The sequence below is a fragment of the Pipistrellus hanaki genome, assembly GCF_964339955.1.
Source record: "Pipistrellus hanaki genome assembly, chromosome: X".
Classification (NCBI taxonomy): Eukaryota; Metazoa; Chordata; class Mammalia; order Chiroptera; family Vespertilionidae; genus Pipistrellus; species Pipistrellus hanaki.
The window spans coordinates 55,051,732-55,067,325 of record NC_140524.1 but is presented as its reverse complement, the minus strand read 5'-3'; the positions used below and the strand labels follow the sequence as shown (position 1 = coordinate 55,067,325).

The window sequence follows — 15,594 nt, the reverse complement described above, 5'->3', positions numbered from 1 at the left end:
AAAATAAAAATGATGGCTTCAAATTAGAAAAATAAAACTTCAGTTGGTCATTTTATTCTGAAATAAAAATGATTAACTGATATGCTCATTTTCAGTATTTCACAAACTAATATGTTTAAAGATCTATAGTAGATTAAATTGCTCAGAATTATTGGATTAATCTGGAATATGCTCTTAAAACATTGGTAACGTATTGATATTGTGTGGCCAATAGTGTTCTTTTTTGAAATGGTACAAATATCCTACCTAATAAAAAAGTAATATGCAAATTAACCATCACTCTGCCCCACAAGCCACACCCTCAAGCCATGCCCACCAGCCAATCAGAGAAAGTATGCAAATAAACCCAACTAATATGGCTATAGCCACAGAGAGCAGGAGGGAGGCATTTCCCTGGCAAGGGAGGAAGCCAAGCTTTCTACCTGCCCTTGCTGGCCTAAGCTTCCACTCAAGGCTACAAAGTTTTAATTACAGGAGGTAAACAAATCCAAACAAAAAGGAGGCTTGGCTCTGCTCCAAGCTACAAAGTTTCAATTGTTCGCTTGGGTCACTGGGGTGTGTGGCCGGCCTGCAAACCACCCCAGGCCCCTTGCTTAGGCCACCCCACACCCCAAGGGAACCCCCTCCCTGATCTGGGATACCCTTCAGGGCAAACCAGCTGGCCACCACCCATGCATCAGGACTCTATCCTATCTAATAAAAGAGTAATATGCAGATTGACCATCACTCCAACACACAATGCAACTGTCCGCATGTGGTCAAAGATCTTGCCCCTATGTGGATACAAGATGGCCTGCAAGGGAGGACAGTTGTGGATGATCAACCCTGCAGGGGAGGGCAGTTGAAGATGATCAACCCTGCAGGGGAGGGCAGTTAGGGGTGACCAAGCCAAGTTGGCAGAGGAGGGAAGTTGGGGGTAAATGGGCTGCCAGGGGAGCAGACATCAATCAGGCTGGCAGGCAGAAGCAGTTAGGGGCAATCAGGAAGGCAGGCAGGCGAGCAGTTGGGAGCCAGCAGTCCTGGATTGTGAGAGGGATCCCAGATTGGAGAGGGTGCAGTCTGGGCTGAGGGACAACCCCCCGCTGCCCCCCTGCACAAATTTCATGTACTGGGCCTCTAATAGGTATATAGTTCTTGTAAAATAAATTTGACTATATAATGATAAGCAACTTATTTTTTATTCTGAACTACAGTTTCAACTGATCTAGTCATACCAAAGTTTAAATTCAATTTTAATATCCAAGTGCAATAATTTTTAATTTTCAAAATGTCTTCCTTTGCAAAATAATTACATCAAATTATTTTTCTTTATCCTGCTACTTTTAGTTTATTTCACTTTTTTCAAGCTTGGTTATTAGACTAGGAATTCACCATTGTGGCTCAGTATGGTTTGAGAGGCAGTAGCATCTATATCCCCAGAAATTTGTCAGAAATGCTGAATTTCAGGCCCCACCTAGAATATTCTGCATCAGAATTTATATTTTAACAAGATTCCCAAATGATTGGTATGCACATTAAAGTTTTAGACTCACAGGGATAGAATATAACTTCCTAGAAACTGAATTTTAAAATAAGTCATTAGCAGTGATGGTGATTGATTAGAAAGTGTGTATTGACTCTATTTCTTTCTAAAGTGCTCTTATTCTGTTATAGCTATATACATAAAGCAATGGCTTTATATTCCCCTGTTTGTTTACTCTTGTATGCTTATAAGGCATTGTTTAGAATATATATGCTATTTAATGGATTCAAACTCCCTTCCTCAAATAATCTTGCTTTACTCTCATCACTTTATAAAACAACCAGCATATATGGAAACTGCTGTAATGTATTTACAAGTTTCTAATTTTCTTGCTAGTAAAACTAAGAGACAACTATTAAATAACAGTTAAGGTGTTTCAAATATGAGAAGTGAGAGAGAGAAGCCAGCTTAAGTAGTTTAAAAAACTGTTGCAAATTTCACACTAAACTGAAAATCAGACCCTATCTTCACTCTGTCAGTGCTCTTCTTTACTTAATTACACCCTTTCTCCCTTCCTTCCCACTTGACAAAAAGCAAAATAAATCAGTATTCAGGGAATGAAGGAAAGCCTTGCTTTGGCATATTCTGTGTGCTTACCTTTGCCTGACTCATACTTCCTAAAGCACACATGCACATCTCAACATGGGCAATAAGATCATGCAGCAGACAGATCAAAGTTTAAGAAATTAATTTTAAATATTTCCAAAATTATATTAAGTCTTGCACATTTTAGGCTTTAGTTAAAGATTTTATATATATATATATATATATATATATATATATATATATATTTAAATATGTATTTAGTTAAATATGCACATTTTAGGCTTTAGTTAAATATGTATCTATACAAATAAAACCATCCTTTAAGAAATGTATATTTCTTGTCATCTTAATTAATAGGCTTTTCATGTCATTTTTAAAGAGCTAAACTATATAATGTAATGTCTTACTACTTTTGTCTATTCTCTTGGTGTTCATGTCAATACTGCATTTTGAATGTTTTATAACATAATATGCATAAGAGAGATGTTTTTAATAATCTAAATCCAAAACAAAATTGTGGAAAACAGTATTTCCTATATATGAGGAGTCAGATTGGGAAATTGTCCATGTCAATAAAGCCAAATAAATTAAAAAGTCCTGGATATGTTTAAGTTTCTAATAAGTTACAAAACTATTATTGTATTTCAACAAAGTAAGGAAAAATTAAGATTGTGGAGTTAATTAATGCTATCACCTAATACTTTACATGAGGTCCTTTAGAGTTCATTTCACATCTCTAAACTTTATTATCTTCTTTGCAAAATGAAGGGTTGGGATAGGTCTTTCCGGTCCCTTCCTCTTCCAGAGTTTATGAAACCTGGACCATACTCAGTATACTATAATATACTACCTGGCATAATATGCGTTGAATTTAATTTAATGTGACTATATATTATTTTCTTGTTCATTATTTTTGCCCAATCAGAATGTAAGCTTAACAATGCAAGTATTCCTTTAAATTTCTTTAAGGACTACTCTCCACAGCCTAGTCTAACTTCCCATATCTAAAGTATTGCCATGCTAGACAAGCAAAAGGTTCATAGTTATTAGTGGTTAATGGAGCAACGCAGTGAAACTGATAATACCTGAAGAGCCAAGGGTAAAGAAAAAAAAATGCTATAGATCTCTACTGCATTTTGTAAAACATCACATGATTTTTTTTTCCATTTGAAAGTGCCTTGAAATAATTTACAATTTCTTCATTTTGCTTTTTGGAAAACGGTACTCCGGAAAAATGAAGGTATTTGTCCAGGATCACTCTCTAGATACTAATAAAATATAAATTATAAAACACTTTGTGTTTACACAATTTAAATAAACCTTCTGCTCTCACATCCCCATACCAAAACCCACTGGATAAAGAAGTTTATAAACCTAAGAACAATAAATAAAGATTGACATAGTGGGAGCTTAATTTTATTTGGGTTGATATGACACAAACCTACATGCAATGGATTTTCAAATACAAGTTGCTTCAAAGATGGTATGTCAGAAGAAAATTTGACAAATATTTTAAAATCACTGGCAAATATCCCTTAAAATAAATCATATGTACCTATATAGATGACCTAAAATAAAAATGAATTAGGTTATAACACTAAATATTTGCTACATTAGGTATACTTAAGCTTTATGGAGTGCCATTATGATGGGTCATAATTTGAATTATTCCTATAAATAAAACAGAGGAAGTGTATGAGCATCTATAATCCTGCACTGTTAAATTTCAATAGTCCTATTTTATCATGTAATTTTTATAGGGTTAGTGCAAAAAAAGACTAAATAAGAGGGAAATATGACACAAGTATCTAGTTAACTAATAACCTTAAATATTCTGAATATACTCATCTTTGAGATTTTGATTTTTTAATCCAAGAAGCATTTTTTTTTACATTCAGAACTTTGAGAAAATATACTCAAAGAAATAAAACAGAGGTAAGGCAGAGTGTTTGGAAAAGCCGTGGTGTGGAGACTTAGAGATCTGCTTTTATCCATTAGACCTTCAGTTTCCCCATTAAAACATAAGTATAGCTATGTCTTCTTTTTCTACTCAAAATTTTCATGAGGCTAAAATAATATATTTACTTTTAAAATTATATGAGTCAGAAAACTTAATTTTTGTTTTCATTTCCTGTGATGACAAAAAGTTAATTGTAAAATCAATATAAATCTCAGTTTGCATTCTAATTACTTAAGGATTTAAAAGAGAAATGAATTCCCACATAGTTTAATTAAAATCCATTAATAAATTAGTTTATTTTTTCTTTATTGATTAAGTTATTACATATGTGTCTTTATCCCTCCATTGTCCTCCACCCCTGCACTCATGCCCTCACCCCCCTAGTGTCTGTCCATTTGTTAGGCTTATATGCATGCATACAAGTCCTTTGGTTAATCTCTCCTTCTTATCCCCACCCTCCGCTACCTTCCCTCTGAGGTTTGATGGTCTGATCCATGCTTCTCTATATCTTACATTAATAAAATAGTTTGTATTATGGAGAGAAAAATCCTCTCCCAGGATTTAGTATCCTTTTTCTCTCCTCTTTTTATTTTCCCAAATCTATACATCCACAATACAGAGATTAGGTCAGGAAAAATAATCACCATTTCAGATCTGGACTGAAAATGACAAACATAGCCATTATTTCTCTCAGTTTCAAATTTTATCATAATGACTTGATGCTTAATGTGTTAAAGACAATTAAAGGGATGGTTGAAGTCTTTGGTGACCTGAAGATTTTTGGAGTGCAAAAGATAATAGCAGCATGTATTATTTCTGCCAAGTTACTCTTCTAATTAAAAAACCATAATTGAAAGAGTTTATTCATTTTTTTCTGTTTGATAATGAGAATGCAATATTTCTGCAGGTGTAATCAAATCTCAAAAGAAAACTTTCACCATAAAAGAGCTCTCTCCATGTGATGAACCTGAGCTTTGCAATCAATTTGGCACAAGGCATGAAGGATCATGCCATATAGGTCATTTGATGTTTTCTCCTAACAAAAGATGAGCAGGTTTTAGGGACCGGCCTTCTGGATGATTTTCTATTGAAAAATGGCACTATTTCAAATAGGATTGGATTAATTTAAACTTTGTAAGCCAGTCAGAAATATCAAGGCATCTTAGCTAGTTTTCTTCCTTCTGGATATTGAATGGTCAATAAAGTCTTCAGATAATAGAACTCTGCTCAGATAGTGACAGGTAATTTGGAATGTTATAACACAAAGTAAATTAGACTAAGTGTACTTATATATTTTATTTTTCCCAAAGGTGAACTGTACATGTGCCATTGATAAAAGAATGTATTGCCTGTGCTTATGGTATAGTCTTTCTTCTCTCCCCAGTTCCCAGAGTTGTTCAAACAACTCCACTACATGTGGAAATATGGACAATCTGAGAATTGCCCTTTTCTACACACAAAAATATAACTTTCTAAGAATGTAGTAGAAGAAGAAGAAGAAGAAGAAGAAGAAGAAGAAGAAGAAGAAGAAGAAGAAGAAGAAGAAAAAAGGGTTTCTTTGCCTCCGAACATTGACATAGTAACAGTGTATGTTGGTGTGAACATGCTCTGACAAGGCCTTAAAATCTTGTGTGTGGAAAAGTCTGTCTAAGGGGAACACCCTCTAAAAATATTTAAATATGAGCCATGATGACAATCCCACAAAGCAAAAAGGAGAGGAGAGTAAAAAAAATTAAAAAAAGCACAACAACAACAAAAACTTTTACTGAAAACATAACAGAAATGACCAATGGGAAGAAGATATGCCAGGAAGCCAAAACCGATTTGGCTCAATGGGTAGAGTGTCGGCTTGGGGACCGAAAGGTCCCGGGTTCGATTCCGGTCAAGGGCATGTACCTTGGTTGATGACTCTCTCTCATTGATGTTTCTAACTCTCTATCTCTCTCCCTTCCTCTCTGTACAAAATCAATAAAATATATTAAAAAACAAAACAAAACAAAACAAAAAAAACACTTCTTAAAAAAAAAAAAGAAGATATACCAGGAAGAATGGGGTGCAGAGAAACAGATTCAGGAGTGTTGGAAATATTCCCTGAAATACAGTATTTAAATCCTAAGTTATATATGAAGAAAAACAGACATTTGCAGGCTCAATAAAATATAACAAATCTGAGAAATTCCACTATAAAACCTTGTATGACAAATCTGTAAATGAGTTTGAATTAATAGAGGTTCATCAGTTCTTGATTGTTTTGTTTTATTCTATATTGTTTTATTTGTTTTTTGGCTTCTTTGAGGTTACTGAAGATGTGATAGTCCAAGATGGTTATTGAAAAGTATGAAATAAAATGAAAATGAGTGGAAAAATTACCGACATTGGTAATGCAAAGAAGAAGCAGGGAGAGAAGACTGTCAAAAGAGGAAAAACAATAAAAATAGAGGTGATTTGCTAGTGTGTAAGGTAAGAAAAAAGCCAAGATTAAGGGCCTCTAATAGTTGGCACAGAGAGCTGAAGTGGATAAGGGTGGGGAGATGATATAGGACATAGAGATGATTCAGGGAGGTGTGTGGAAAATGGAGTGCAGTGGAGATAAGTATGCTTGCAAGTGACTGAAGCTTTTACTCTGATGGTAGAAGATTGGGAATTTGCAGGCTGAATGGGGAAAGTGAGATGAGTAGAGTATAATGAGTTAATGATTATGACTAAAATAAAATTTCTTCCCCCAGAATAGTATTCTTTTCTTTCTTAATTCTACTGATTTACTTTAGGCCCTCTTTAATCATTTGTCCTTTTTTCTGGATGTTACAGTATCTTTTTAACTTACCATATTAGCTGCCACTCTCAATTGCAATGGATTAGTTTATTCAAATATTCACTTAAAGATAAGCAACAACACATGTTTTTATGTTGTGTGCCACCAACTGCCAAATTTTCTCACCTTATTTTATTGTTACTTTTAAGATATCTGCTTGAAAAAAATTTCACAGGCGGCCTATGTCCACTAAATTAACACATACCGCTAAACTCCATAGTGGGATCAGGCCTCCCCCCACAACACTTTTCCTTACTTAATTGTGTCAGGCTCTTCCAGATCTACTTCCCGGCTAGCCATGACCTAGGGATGCCTATTTTTCAAAGCCCAAGACACACCTCTTCTTTATGAATCTTTTCTCATCCTCTTAGCACAAATTAATTCCTCCCTACATTATGCTCATTAAGACCTCTTATACACTGTATCATGAATTTGTAAGTCTCCTGGCTCACAGAGGCCCAAGCCATGTTTTATATTCTCTTTTGTATTCCTGGAGCCTAGCACATTGTCTGGCACAGTAGGTGCCTAAGTATTTGAGAATTCTCTTTGGTGAGTAAATGGATGACACCTTTAAAGTATTGAAGGTTGGAGAAAATGGTTTCAAATTGTCAGCCTCTGAATACTCTTCCTTCCCACTAATAAGAAATCCTGGCAGCCATACCCTATTTCATGAATGCAGCTTAAATTCAGTGGTTCATATAAAGTCTTGTCAGTGTGCCTCCCTTTCCCCAAGAACCTTATAAATCCTGGCTAAAGGCTGTTGTGGACTGTTTGCATAGAGAGAAGGAAAATGTTCTGCTTTCTAAATCTTTTACTAAATTTCTTCCTGCCAAGAGATTTTTAAAACGCCAGTCTGTAAGGTATCAGGAATTTCTACCTTGCAAACAAACAAAAAAACAAACAAAACAAAACACAAAGTTTTTAATATGAAACCTGCAATCTGTTCTGCTAGGGCACCATTACTTGGGGGTCCATCAGAATCTCAGTCTGGTGATTAAAATAAAAAGGGACTTATTTCAACCCTTTCAAATGATTAAACTCTAGAAAATGGATGTGGTTTGCGTTTCTTCCCCATTCCTATAATTCAAATGCATAGCAACTTGATGCTTGCTGCCTTTGCTTCCTTCCATCAAAGAGAAGAAAATAAAACCCTAGATTTACAAATCGGAAGAATTCTTTACTCCAGCTCCCTTTTCCTCAAATCCTCCTCCTGCCTCCAAATCAAAACACAATAGGGAAGCAGTTCATTGCAATTTCCTCTGAATGTTATTTCCTTAGGAAAGTCAGTCAGTTCAGTTCGGAGGCCCAGTTGCCTCCACAAGTCCTTCCTCCAACCCCTTCCTCTAGCCCTTGTAAAACCTCCAACTGGTCCTTCTCCCAGAGCTAAAAAAAAAAAAAAAAAAATCCTCCGCAATCAGGGCAATGAATTAGCGTAGGGGTTGTTCCTTAAAACACGTAGAGCAAACTTAGAAGGGAAGCTAAAGGAGGCTTTGATTTTGTAAAATCCCATTTCTGAATTTTCCCCAATTTGGCACGCAACTCTAGGAGGGACTGCGCAACCTTACAGTAAAGGGCACGGTGCTCCCCTGCCGAAGCAGATCCCAGAATCTTTTTTTCTGAAACTCCCAATTTTAAGTCCCTTCTAAGGGGACTACTCACACTGAGAAAACTCCTTCAACTGATCCCATCCCCCACAGCACCATCTCTGGCTTCTAGGGAGCTTTCTGTTTCAAGCAAAGTGGCTGCCAAGAGATTTTTAAAACGCCAGTCTTCACATTGTCCTTCCTTATCACCAGGGGAGTAGAGAAAACAACGGAAATTTAATACTGGTAACTATTATTTCATCTGACTAATTTGCCCTCTAAAATGACACTAAGTAAATTCATAGTGAATAGTGAAAGGGCAAGATAAAAAGGGAAGAAAACGGGGGCGGAGAAAAGGAGGAAAGGGGTTTGGGAAGACCTGAATCTGTGCTTGATGTCCAGGTTCAAAACCAGTGATGGCCTGACCCTAAGTGGCTTCCCCAGCTCCAGAGCGATAGCGCGCCTCCAGGGAGGCCAAGGAACTGCAAGGGGGGCGGAGGGTGCAAGCGCTGGAAGAAGGCGAAAGGCAGCAAGGGCGGCTGCGCACAGGGAGCGAGCCTGGGATAACCACTCCACCTCCTCCCCTTAGCCCGAAAAGCCTCTCAGGGGCTGACATCATTCCCTGAAGGAGGGGCTGACCGTGTAAAAGAAACTAGAGAACTGGGTTCTGGTGCCTCGCTCCTGGGTGCTGCTTTGCCGCTAGGGCAACCACAGCGCGGTGGCAGAGGCAGCAGGACTCAGACTGCGCTAGCTATGCAGAACAATTCTTAATTTAGCAGAGGGAGAAAGGAATCTTTAGATCTTAGCGGGTACATCCGAGCTCATTCGTCAAAACCGCCCACACACCGTCTGCTCTTCCTCGGAGGAACCAGACAAAGACAAGAAAGGGGAAAACATGGAAACAAGTACAAATACTATTACTTAGACTTGCTTTCAAATGTTCCCCCAACATACACCACTAGGGGCGCGAGCGAACACACACACACACACACACACACACACACACACATACACACACACACACACACACCTTCTTCCCCAAAGGGCAGCTGTGAGGCTAATATTCCGCCCGTGATTGTGGGAGTTTATTTCAAACAAGATTGAGAGTGGAATTCCATCTAGTTTGTACCAAGTTCATAAGGTACAGGCAAGTATCTTTTTTGAGTCACACCTGTTTTAACCTTTTATGGGAGAGGAGCCAGTAGCTTTAGGACTAAAGAGATGCTACCTTCTCAGGTGTTGTGCTCAGTGTTTAAAATTCTTCTCAGCAGCTCCTCCGGTTGTTTCCTTGTTGCAGCGCTAAGAGTATGCAAGCGGCTCTTTAACACCATCACCCCTCCCCAAATTTCCTGCCCCCTTCCTGCCTATCCAGATGTTAAGCACTTTCTTCCCCACACTTTCCTGCTTATATAAACAGGTCCTACGCGAGGTTTAAAATCCCATCTTGGGATGTTCCCACACAAGAACTTGCTTTGGTTTTGTTCTTTCTTTTTAATTTTCTGTATTATTTTGTCTTAGTCCCCTTTGCCCTCAGATCCTTGCTTTGTGGGTGTGTGCTGCAGTGGCTCAAGTTTTGATTCCCAGCCCTATTTCGGAAGGGCACCAGCCTCAGGGGGCTGCCTGCAGATGCGTGCTCACAGGCCCTCCACACAAGCATCCCAGCACCCCCGCACCCCTCACCGAAAACCAAAAAGGCGGCCAAAGTAGCCAGCGCGAAATAATTTATTCTGGAAGCCAAAAGGTCATTTCCAGTTGAGCTCTAAAATTCTTTCCTGGGGGAGGAAAGCAAGTGGTTCCAACTACACACTTTAGGAAAGTGCACCCCTCCTCGCCTCCGTGTTTGTTTTCTTCTCTCTCTCTCTCTCTCTCTCTCTCTCTCTCTCTCTCTCTCTCTCTCTTTCTTTCGTTTTGTTAGGGTAGGAAGACAAGTTTCAGATAAGCACTTTTATGCAAGCCTTGTTTCCAGCTAAGAGCAGACTGACTGCTGCTCTGATCTTCTAAATTCTAAAGAAAAGGACCCATTCGCTATGTGCTTTTAAAAAGTCACCTTTTCCGAGGGCGCATTCAGAGACCACTCTTCCAGATAGGTGGCCGTTTTATGGCTACACGCTTTAAAAAATAATTCCTTTGTGGAGATGAACTGTATTTCAGGTCTGTCAGCAAATGCCATTCACTTATGGGATAGGTAGGCATTTATGGCAAAAGGATTAAAAGTAAATTCTTTAGAGAAAGAGGAACCCTCGTACGTTCCACAATGCCCTTAGAAAGTATATTTTTGTCAATGCGAAAAGGGTGCTTTTTTCCCCCAGTTACCCATGGTAAGGAGTTCCTTTTTATAAAAACTAAGCAGAATTTCTCACACCTACCACCTCCACATCCAGCAGGTGCTGGCTGAGCAGAGTCCAGTAAGTAGGGCGGGAAGGAAGGGCCAGGAGGCTAAGGCCAAGCAGAAGGGCCCTGGGGACAAGGCTCACTTCTTGGCACAATGTGCTCTCCAAGGCTCTATGACAGGGGCCCGGTCGCCAAGGATTAGAAGCAGCCTGGCAAAGATCCAAACCCCAAGCCCCCAGAGAGGATAGCACAGAGGGATTCAGCTGCTTGAGGTCTGAGGCGGGCGCTAGGCTCAGGGCATTGCCCCTTAGCTCTGACCATTCTGCCAGGCTAGTCCGAGGAGGATGTGATCTTTTCTTAGCACCTGCTCCAATTTTAGAGTTTGTCTTAGCCTTACTGAATCTGGCTGTATGCCTTAAAGTCCAATACCTTTTTGCACGGCCAATGTAGGGGAAATTCATACGCGTATACTTTTCTGAGAGAAGGGAGAGTTTTCGCAAAGTAATAACCCAAGTCAAAGGGTGGTAATGCCAAAAATCTATTCTGTCTGCGCTCATTTCCGAGGTTTGCTCTTTCTCTTACCTCCAGGAATGAGATGGTGGAGGGGGAAGGGAGAACTACCAGAAGCGCCTTGAAACCACTCAGTGGTTATAGTCAAGACCCCAGATGCAGGCAGCAGGAAGCCTCCAAGAACTAAGTACAGGACTCCCGCCTCACAAGCCGCAATCTGTTCTACACCCGATCCAATACTCACCCTGTGATTGTAGCCTCTGTAGTAGAATGAAGTGGGAAGAAGAAGAAAAAAGAGAGAAAAGGCTTGCGCCTTCTCCAGGGAGACTGCGGTTACCGAAGCGGGCTCTACCGCCACAGCTCACAGTCCGTGGAGCAGTTGTAGAGGTTGCTTTTGAGGTTGTTTGGGCCTCCCGGATTGCCTGGGCTGCCTGTGTCTCTGGTGTCGCCTCTAACACTGACACTCAGCGCACTCTGTTCAGCTTTCTTTCTGCTTTGCTGCGCGCGCGCGCGCGCGCGCACGGGCCGCTACGTGCAGTGCAGCTCAGACTTACAGCTCCTCCTGCCTAGACAGTTCACCGACTGCAAGGAGCCAGTGCAGAGCCAGCCCTTTTCAATGGCGAGTGGGAGGGACTAGATAGAGGGGGAGAAGGGGGGAAGGAAAGGAGATGAGCGAGTGGAGCGCGGAGGTGGAGGGTGGGGGAAAGAAGTGAACCAGTCAGTGCCTGGGCTGCCTGCTGGGAGGGGATGGCGCAGCACCAACTGCTGGGTACCCCCCTCTGATCCCCACTCCCTGCACCCCACATCCCCCACTGCTCCGGGGGAGGCCCCTCCTGGCTGACGGGGAACCGGGGAGAAGGGCGGGGGCGAGATGGAGGTAAGCTGAGGAAGTTACAGTTCCTTGCTTGTGAAGAGGGCAGGCAGAATGCTTGCTGGCGGCACATTTGGTGAGGGACCCGCTACTGGGGAAACGTGTGGCTTTCGGGATGTCCCTTTTGCCAAGCAAAAGCGAGGGTATGCTTGTTCTGCTCGGTCCTCCCCTGATCGCTCTCTTAGGCTCCCCGTTAAGTTTAACTCACTCACATTATCTTACAGAAGTTTTATTTTTCTTATTATATGTGCTTTTCTTGTGATCCCGCCAACCACCCTGACTCCAGCTAGAGAATGAACATCCAGGAGCTCCATTTTCTTGTACAAAGGATACTTAAGGCAGACTAGTGAAAGTCAGGGCAGGAGCTCAGCAAAGCTGTTGTCAGAGCATTGAGACTGTGTTTGCTGCATATATTGTACTCAACTGTTAGCCAGGTCTGGTACCTCGCTTGGCTTTCAGATTCATAGTCCTAGGATGGCGGGGAGTTTGGTGAGAGGGAGATCTAGCTAGCATTTGGCTGCAGGAGAGAGCCTTAAGCAGGTCGGTAGCTTGAACTGCTTTAGTGGATCCAGCTGCTTCGCTGGTGCAGACAGCGCATTTCTAAGGTAGGAAAGGATGCAGGAGGCAGGAACCTAGCCCAGAGCAGCAAAACTAGTGCTTGCCACATGCTCCACCTGCCTAGTTGGTGAGGCCCAGGGACATCAGGGGGCCTGGTCTCAAAAGGCCACTGAAGCAACTAAGGGCAATGTGCCTGGTTTATGGCTTGGATGGGTGGTGGGTAAACTAGAAGCAGGGGTAATTCCCCTGTCCCTATCATGGGATTAAATGCAAAAAGCAAGGACAACTAAAACCTTCTGACTTTGTCCACTTTTATTCTTTCCCCAAGGTGCAAGTCCTTAAATTTACTCAGCGGCCAGAAAATGAACTAGGTTAATTCTCTAAATTCCTCTCCAGAAAGGTACAGGGCTTTAGGGGAAATTACATTTTCTGTGCTTAACCCACAGGATAAAAACAAAAACAAAAACTTCTTTCTTGTACTCTGTTTTGTTTTTGAAAGGAGACTGAAATAAGGACTAAAGGAGAAAAAATAGATGATGTTTTGGGGTGCCAATATTAATTTTTATTTTTTTCTGCTAAATGGAAGGGGGGATAAACTTGCACAGGGATAGAACACCAAGAAAGAAAAAAAATGCCACTTAGCATGAATTGGTTTTCTCCAATAAATTATTCATTGGATTATTGTTATTATTATTATTATTATTATTATTGAAGGGCAAATCTTATTGTTTCAGTATTCCCTCTCCATCTTCATAAGTGCCATCTTTTCAATTCCTATTATTTTGAAAGGTTAAAATCTTGGTTCAAATAATCCTCACATCACTTTTCCTTTTATTTTCTTTTGTTTCATTTTCTCTCTTTACCTATCTGTCTTTCTTTTCCCACCTAAAGCCACTTCTGAGAGCAACAGTGACATTAGCCTGCCTTTCAGCACGGCCTTCATGAAAGAGAACACAAAGACGTATTTACTATTGCATTTTACTCCTCTTGTAACTCTGTCTCCATTATTCACTGAATCCAGCATATGCATTGTCTTCTTCCTGGGAGCTAGGAAATGTCTTGGAGATGAAATCAGAAACTGTCAAATTATTTACAGCTCTGACTCTCAGGGGTTGCACTGCTGAATGAAACTCTGTCATAGGGTATGGCAGGAACTCAAAGAAAATAAAATCACTGACTGATCCAGGACAGTGTGGCAAAACAATGCCATGGAGGCAATCTTGAGCACTAATAATCAAGTCATTAATAACATCCCCAATTAATTAATTTCTTAAGATTTCCATCTAAACCCAAGGCAGGGGGAGATAATTATTCAATGACTGTTAGGAAGTATTTAAAGTTACCATCATGATGGACTCATGTGGTTAATATTATTATCCATCTTTTACAATTCCCGAAACTGAAGCTCACACAAGACAGGTGATTTGCACAAGGCCATGGAAATGGAGAGTAACAGACTCTGGAATTCCATTCAGATTGTATAGATTCTAAATTCAGCTACCTTTACAGGTGATCAGAATTCTTCTCTACAACATATAGCACAACATTTTATTTTAAGTGAATATAGTCCAGTAGAAAATATTTGTAGAACAGAAACATTACTTACAGACCAAGGAGACTACTACTTGAACTAAGTAACCCAGAAAATTATCTGAAAAATTCAGTTTATTGGTAAGACTGACAGAAACACATAACTGAAAATAATGAGAGAAAAATGTTTTCTCATTTTCTCTTTTCCTCTGTTCTGTCTGATGGTGGCACCAATGAGCAATGGAATAATCAAAAGCTAGGACACCTGATAAAACTCTCCTCTAGGTGTTCTAACTCTAAAAGGACTAATGAGAACTATATTCTGCTTACTGAGAGACATACTTCTTGCCTTTCATGCACCATGTGCATTATATACATTGTCCTGTTAATCTTCAAAGTCATTCTATGAGATGGCTAATATTAGCTTCAATTTTTTAAACAAATGAGAAAATTGAGATTCACAGAAACTAGGTAAAACATCTGTAAGGTAACATAGCTGTAAAGTATATAGTTTAGAAATTGTGCTGATCCTTAGCACATGGTCCTCAGATTGTATGGTTACTTACAAATTTTCAGAATTTACATTATATCAAATACCTTATAATTAACAAAAGCTCTCAAAAGTTAAAAGGGAACTTTAGGAATTTATTTTTGGGAGGAAATGCGATGAAGGAACTGTGGTATTGATTGCATTTTGTTTGTTCAATATTCCAGCAAAGGAAAATTATGGTGATGTCTACCCTACAAACATGGAAATATGTCTATTCTGTGAGGACTAAACTATGAAACCATTATATAATTGTAGAATTGATCTATAAAAGATTTAAAATACTTTAAGTAAGGATGTTTCTCAGGCCAGTAAGAATTGATTAAAACTGAGAACTAACATGTTTATCTGAAAAAAGGTTGATCATCCCTGGAGGCCTATTAAAAGAAGACTCAAAGAGGTGTGCATTGGTAGCTTCTATCTATGTACATCTTCACTTCACTGGAAAAGTGCCCTTGATAAGAGATAAATTAAGACAATAAAATATTCTAAAATTTCAATTGTCCTTGCATTGAAACACCCCTTATTTAAGCAGTCTGTTATCAGATTGTGATTTGCCTTCTCTGTCTGTCATGCAGATATATGAGAATGTGTATTTTTGTGTCATATGGCAGTTATTTTGCATTAAATTCATTTCCGCTGTACTTTGCATATAAATGTTGCAATCTATAAATCATTATTGTTATTGAAAAAGTAGGTGGGTGTGTGGGCACAAAACTGTAATACTGGTAAATTGCATTTTCTATGATACTTTTTATTTAATATTAACCATCAGCAGCAATTGCACTTAGTAGGAAGCAGTGATCCCCTAGTGGTTAGGAAAA

General features: G+C 39.5%; 1 protein-coding gene and 1 long non-coding RNA gene across 4 annotated transcripts in view; both read right to left on the bottom strand.

Annotated features, from left to right (window-relative positions):
- LOC311615174 (protocadherin-11 X-linked) overlaps positions 1-11,850 on the bottom strand; it is a 128,186-nt gene extending 116,336 nt beyond the window's left edge. For both annotated transcript variants that reach the window (XM_084870443.1, XM_084870444.1), the window contains exon 1: positions 11,509-11,850. The gene's annotated coding sequence lies outside the window, so the exon portion shown is untranslated. The remainder of the gene's footprint in view (positions 1-11,508) is intronic.
- The window catches only part of LOC311615238, a 1,780,830-nt gene that overhangs the window by 308,809 nt on the left and 1,456,427 nt on the right, over positions 1-15,594 (bottom strand). The gene's annotated exons all lie outside the window — the stretch shown is intronic.